Source organism: Pristis pectinata, chromosome 10, assembly GCF_009764475.1.
Source record: "Pristis pectinata isolate sPriPec2 chromosome 10, sPriPec2.1.pri, whole genome shotgun sequence".
Taxonomy (NCBI): domain Eukaryota; kingdom Metazoa; phylum Chordata; class Chondrichthyes; order Rhinopristiformes; family Pristidae; genus Pristis; species Pristis pectinata.
Window position 1 is genome coordinate 11,720,554 of NC_067414.1, and position 6,203 is coordinate 11,726,756.

Consider the following 6,203-nt stretch of genomic DNA (forward strand, 5'->3'; position numbering starts at 1 on the left):
GATATCAAACTCTGCTCCTTACCCAAGTCACTGATTTATGGGCCCTGGGGACAGATCCCAAGTGAGCAGCCCTTGTCACATTGGATCAATCAGAATATACTCCCTTCATCTTTACCCTCGCCCTGCCTCTCCTATTTCCCAACTTAGTTCCAAGCCACGACACAAAAGTACTTGCAAATTCTGTGCACAGTAGATTTTTACAAATATTAAATAGAGCAACTAAAGCTGATTCAGTGATAACCTCTCAAATTGTCTAAAAAGCAACACCCACAGGATGCCGATGATTCATGAGCAATTCCAGATGTACAATAGACATCTCATACTGCAGGATTAAGCTGTAGGAAAAGATGAGTTTTTTTAAGAGGTAACCAAGGAGACTGATGAAGTCAGGGTGGTAAACTGGTAAATTGGTTTATGTTTGTCACAGGTACTGAGGTACAGTGAAAACCTTGTCTTGCATACCGCCCATACAGATCAATTCATTACATAGTGCATTGAGGTAGTACAAGGTAAAACAATAACAGAATGCAGAGTAAAGTGTCACAGCTACAGAGAAAGTGTAGAGCAGGCAAACAATAAAGTGCAGGGACGTAATGAGGTAGATTATGATGTCAAGAGTCCATCTTATCGTACTAGGGAACCATTCAATAGTCTTATAACAGTGGGATAAAAGCTGTCCTTGAGCCTGGTGTTCAGGCTTCTGTACCTTCTGCCCAATGGGAGAGGGGAGGAGAGAGAATGTCCGGGGTGGGGGGGGGTCTTTGATTATGTTAGCTCCTCTACTGAGGGAGTGTGAAGTGGAGGGGAGGCTGGTTTCCGTGATTTGCTGAGCTGTGTTCACAACGCTCTGCAGTTTCTTGCGATCATGGGCAGAGCAGTTGCCATATCAAGCCGTAATGCATCCAGATAAAATGCCTTCTATGGTGCATTGATAAAAATTGGTGAGGGTCAAAGGGGACATGCCAAATTTCTTTAGCCTCCTGAGGAAGTAGAGGCACTGGTGAGCTTTCTTGGCCGTGGCATCAACGTGGTTGGACCAGGACAGGCTATTGGTAATGTTCACTCCTAGGAACTTGAAGCTTCCAACACTCTCAACCTCAGCACCACTGATGTAGACAGGTGCATGTACACCGCCCCCTTTCCTGAAGTCAATGACCAACTGTTTTGTTTTGCTGACATTGAGGGAAAGGCTGTTGTCATGACACCATGTCACTAAGCTCTCTATCTCCTTCCTGTACTCAGACTCATCGTTATTTGAGATACATCCCACTATGGTGGTATCATCTGCAAACTTGCAGATAGAGTTAGAGCAGAATCCGGCCACGCAGTCGTGAGTGTATAGGGAGTAGAGTAGGGGCCTGAGGATGCAGCCTTGTGGGGCACCAGTGTTGAGAATAATCATGGCGGAGGTGTTCCTGCCTATTCTTACTGATTGTGGTCTGTTGGTCAGGAAGTCAAGGATCCAGTTACAGAGAGAGGTATTGAGTCCCAGGTTTAGGAGTTTGGAGATGAGTTTGCTTGGAATTATATTATTGAAGGCAGAGCTGTAGTCAATAAACAGTCTAATGTAGCTGTCTTTACTGTCCAGATGCTCCAGAGATGAGTGTTGGGCCAGGGAGATGGTGTCCACTGTAGAACTGTCTTGGCGGTAGGTGAATTACAGCGGGTTGAGGTTATCTGGGAAGCTGGAGTTAATGTGTGTTATGACCAGGCTCTCAAAGCACTTCATGATGGTGGATGTCAGAGCCACTGGGCAGTAATCATCAAGGCAAATTAGCTTGTTTTAGATGTTGCTCCTTTGGACTTTAGTAAGATTTTTGACTAGGTCCCGCATGGTAGGCTGGTCCAGAAGGTTCAGGCACAAGGGATCCAAGGCGTGTTGGCAAACTGAATCCAAAATTGGCTGGTTGATAAGAGCAGAGGGTAGGGTTGGATGGGTGTTTATCTGACTGGAAATCTGTACCAAGTTGTGTACCACAGGGATCGGTGCCGGGACCTCTGTTGTTTGTAATAAATGACTTGAATGAGAATGTGGGGGGTGTGATTAGTTAGTCTGCAGATGGAGTGGAAATTGGTGGAGTCATAGATAACAAAGAAGGTTGTTCTAAGATACAGTGGGATGTAGATCAGCTGGAAAGTTGGGTGGAGGAGTGGCAGATAGAACTTAATGGGGTAATGCACTTTGGAAGGTCAAATTCTAGTAGGGCATGTAGCAAAAATGGCAGGGCCTAAGGAACATTGATGTACAGAGAAACCTTGGGGTGTGAGTCCATAGCTCCCTGAAAGTAGCAACTCAGGTGGGTAGAGTAGTGAAGAAGGTATCTGGCATGATTGCCTCCATTGGCGAGGCATTGAGTATAAGAGTTGGGACTGAATATTGTGTACAGTAACGAGGGTGATTGATGAAGGTAGAGCTATGGATGTTGTCTACATGGATTTTAGTAAGGTGTTTGTCAAGGTCCCTCATGGGAGGCTCACCCAGAAGATTAAGATGCATAGGATCCATGGTGAATTGGCCGTTTGGATTCAGAACTGGCTTGTTCGTAGAAGACAGAGGGTAGTGGTCGATGGGACTTATTCTAGCTGGAGGTCTGTGGCTAGTGGTGTTCTTCAGGGATCAGTACTGGGACCTCTGCTGTTTGTGATGTTATATAGATGACCCGGATGAAAATGTGGATGGGTGGGTTAGTAAGTTTGCAGATGATATGAAGATTGGTGGTGTTGTGGATAGCGTAGAAGACTGACAAAGGATACAGCAGGATAGAGATCAGTTGCAGATACGGGCAGAGAAATGGCAGGTGGAGTTCAACCTGGCCAAATGTGAAGTGTTGCACCTGGGGAGATCAAATGTAAAGAGACAGTGCACTGCTAATGGAAAGACCCTTAACTGTGTTAATGAACAGAGGGATCTTGGGGTCCAAGTTCATAGCTCCCTGAAAGAGGCTACACAGGTTGATAGGGTGGTAATGAAGGCATATGGCCTGCTTGCCCTCATTAGTCAAGGCATTGAGTTCAAGAGTCAGGAAGTTATGCTGCAGCTTTATAAAACTTTAGTTAGGCAGCATCTGGAGTATTGCATTCAGTTCTGGTCGCTCCATTATAGGAAGGACATCGAGGCTTTGGAGAGGGTGCAGAAGACGTTTACCAAGATGCTGCCCGGATTAGAGGGCATGTGCTATGAGGACAGGTTGGACAATCTTGGTTTGTTCTCTCTGGAGCGGCAGAGGCTGAGGGGAGATCTGATAGAGGTTTATAAGATTATGAGAGGCATAGATAGAGTAGACAGCCAGTATCTTTTCCCTAGGGTTGAAATGTCTAATACCAGAGGGCGTGCATTTAAGGTGATAGGGGATAAGTTCAAAGGAGATGTGCGGGGCAAGTTTTTTACACAAAGAGTGGCGGGTGCCTGGAATGCGCTGCCTGGGGTGGTGGTGGAGGCAGATACGATGGGTGCCTTCAAGAAGTGCTTGGATAGGCACATGAATATGAGGGAAATGGTAGAATATGGACATTGTGTAGGCAGAAGGGATTTGAATAGTTGGGCATTTTAATACTAATGTAATTGGTTCGGTACAACATTGTGGGCTGAAGGGCCTGTTCCTTTGCTGGACTCTTCTATGTTCTATGTTCTGGTTGACACACTACTGGAAGGATGTCGGAGCAATACAGAAGAAATTCACCAGGATGTTGCTTGGAATGTAGGGCTGTAGTTACAAGGAGAGATTGGATGGGCTGGATTTATTCTCTCTGGAACGGAGGAGGCTGGGGGGTGACCTTCCAGAGGTTTATAAAATTAGAAGAGACATAAATAGGGCAGATAGACAGAATCTTTTTCCCATGGTAGAAGTATCAAAAACTAGGGAGCACAGGTTTAAGGTGAGAGGGGAGAAATTCAAATGAAATGTGAGGGGTAAGTTTTCACACAGAGGGTGATGGGTATGTGGAACGAGCTGCTGGGGAGGTATTGGTATTGGTATTGGTTTATTATTGTCACTTGTACTGAGGTACAGTGAAAAACTTGTCTTGCAAACCGATCGTACAGGTCAATTCATTACACAGTGCAGTTACATTGAGTCAGTACAGAGTGCATTGAGGTAGTACAGGTAAAAACAATAACAGTACAGAGTGTCACAGCTACAGAGAAAGTGCAGTGCAGGTAGACAATAAGGTGCAAGGTCACAACAAGGTAGATCGTGAGGTCAGAGACCATCTCATCATTTAAGGGAACCGTTCTATAGCCTTATCACAGTGGGGTAGAAGCTGTCCTTAAGTCTGGTGGTACGTGCCCTCAGGCACCTGTATCTTCTACCCGATGGAAGAGGAGAGAAGAGAGAATGACCCGGGTGGGTGGGGTCTTTGATTATGCTGGCTGCTTCGCCAAGGCAACGAGAGGTAAAGACAGAGTCCATGGAGGGGGGGTGGGGGGGGGGGGGAAGCGAGGTGCTGGTGTCTGTGACACTCTGGGCTGTGTCCACAACTCTCTGCAGTTTCTTGCAGTATTGAAGGCAGGTACAATTACAATGTTTAAAAGACATTGGGATGAGTTCTTGGATAAGAAAGAAGTAGAGGGATACAGGCCTAACTTGGGCAAATGGGATTAGCGTAGATAGACATCACGGTTGGCACAGAGAAGGTGGTCTGTAAGGGCCCGATTCTGTGCTTTATATTTCGATGTTTCCATGGGGTCAGGATAACCTGGAGAGGCTTCTAATACATCATGTCTTGGAGCAGAGAACTCCAAGTGCACACAATTGCCTGTATTTCACAGTCACTGCTTTGCGAGGAAAATTTTCCCAGTCGTAATGGATGGAAACCTCTGGCATCTGATGGGGACACAAGAGAGACTGCAGATGCTGGAAATCTGGAGTATTACGTTCAGTTCTGGTTGCCTCACTACAGGAAGGATGTGGAAGCTTTAGAGAAGGTGCAGAGGAGATTTACCAGGATGCTGCCTGTATTGGAGAGCATGTCTTGTGAGGATAGGTTGAGCGAGCTAGGGCTTTTCTCTTTGGAAGCAGGATGAGAGGTGACTTGATAGAGGTGTACAAGATGATAAGAGGCATAGATCGAGTGGACAGTCAGAGACTTTTTCCCAGGGCAGAAATGGCTAACACAAGGGGGCATAATTTTAAGGTGATTGGAGGAAGGTGTAAGGGGGATTGCAGGGGTAAGTTTTTTATAGAGAGTGGTGGGTGCGTGGAACATACTGCCAGGGGTGCTGGTAGAAGCAAATACATTAGGGACATTTAAGAGACTCTTAGATAGGCACATGAATGATAGAAAAGTGGAGGGCTATGTGGGAGGGAATGGTTAGATTGAACTTAGAGCAGGATAAAATGTCGGCACAACATTGTGGGCCGAAGAGCCTGCACAGTGCTGTAATGTTCCATGTTCTATGTTCTAACTCAGCAGGTCAGGTAGCACCCGCTGAGGGAAGTGAACAGTTGAAATGCCGACTATTCATTTCCCTCCATAGATGCTACCTGACCTGCTGTGTTCCTTCAGCATTTTTTGTGTGTTGGCATTTGATGGGCAGGGCTTTGCAGATAAGGAGAGGATCACAACAGAGACAGACTTGCATTTTAGAACAACTTACAGGATCTCAAACCATGGAGCAGTTCCACGGTGCAGTCACACTGGTGCTGTTGGAAATGTAGGGAATACTTCACAGACTAGAACTAGGGGACATAGCCTCAAGATTCAAAGGAATAGATTTAGGACGGAATAGAGGAGCAACTGCTTTTCCCAGAAAGTAGTGAATCTGTGGAATTCTCTGCCCAGGGAAGCAGTAGAGGCTACCTCATTAAATATATTTAAGACACAGTTAGATAGATTTTTGCATAGTATGAGAATTAAGGGTTCTGGGAAAAAGGCAGGTAGGGGGAGCTGAGTCCAAGGCCAGATCAGCCATGATCTTACTGAATGGCAGAGAGTCTCGACGGGCCAGATGGCCAACTCCTGCTCCCGTCGCAAATTCACGAACCACAACTTGTTCCCCTAATCTCAAAGCCCCCACAGACAAGAGTCAGACACAATGTTATTCCAAACACCGGGACCTGGGCTCTTCTCACCTCCCTCCATTCCAGGAGTATCCAGAAGGAGTTCTGTCACCTTTCTCCAACAAAGTCCTTCGAGCAGAAGTGCAGCTTAATTTAACATTGTGTGACAAGGCATAATTCCGTGAATCCAGCCGATATGCTAAA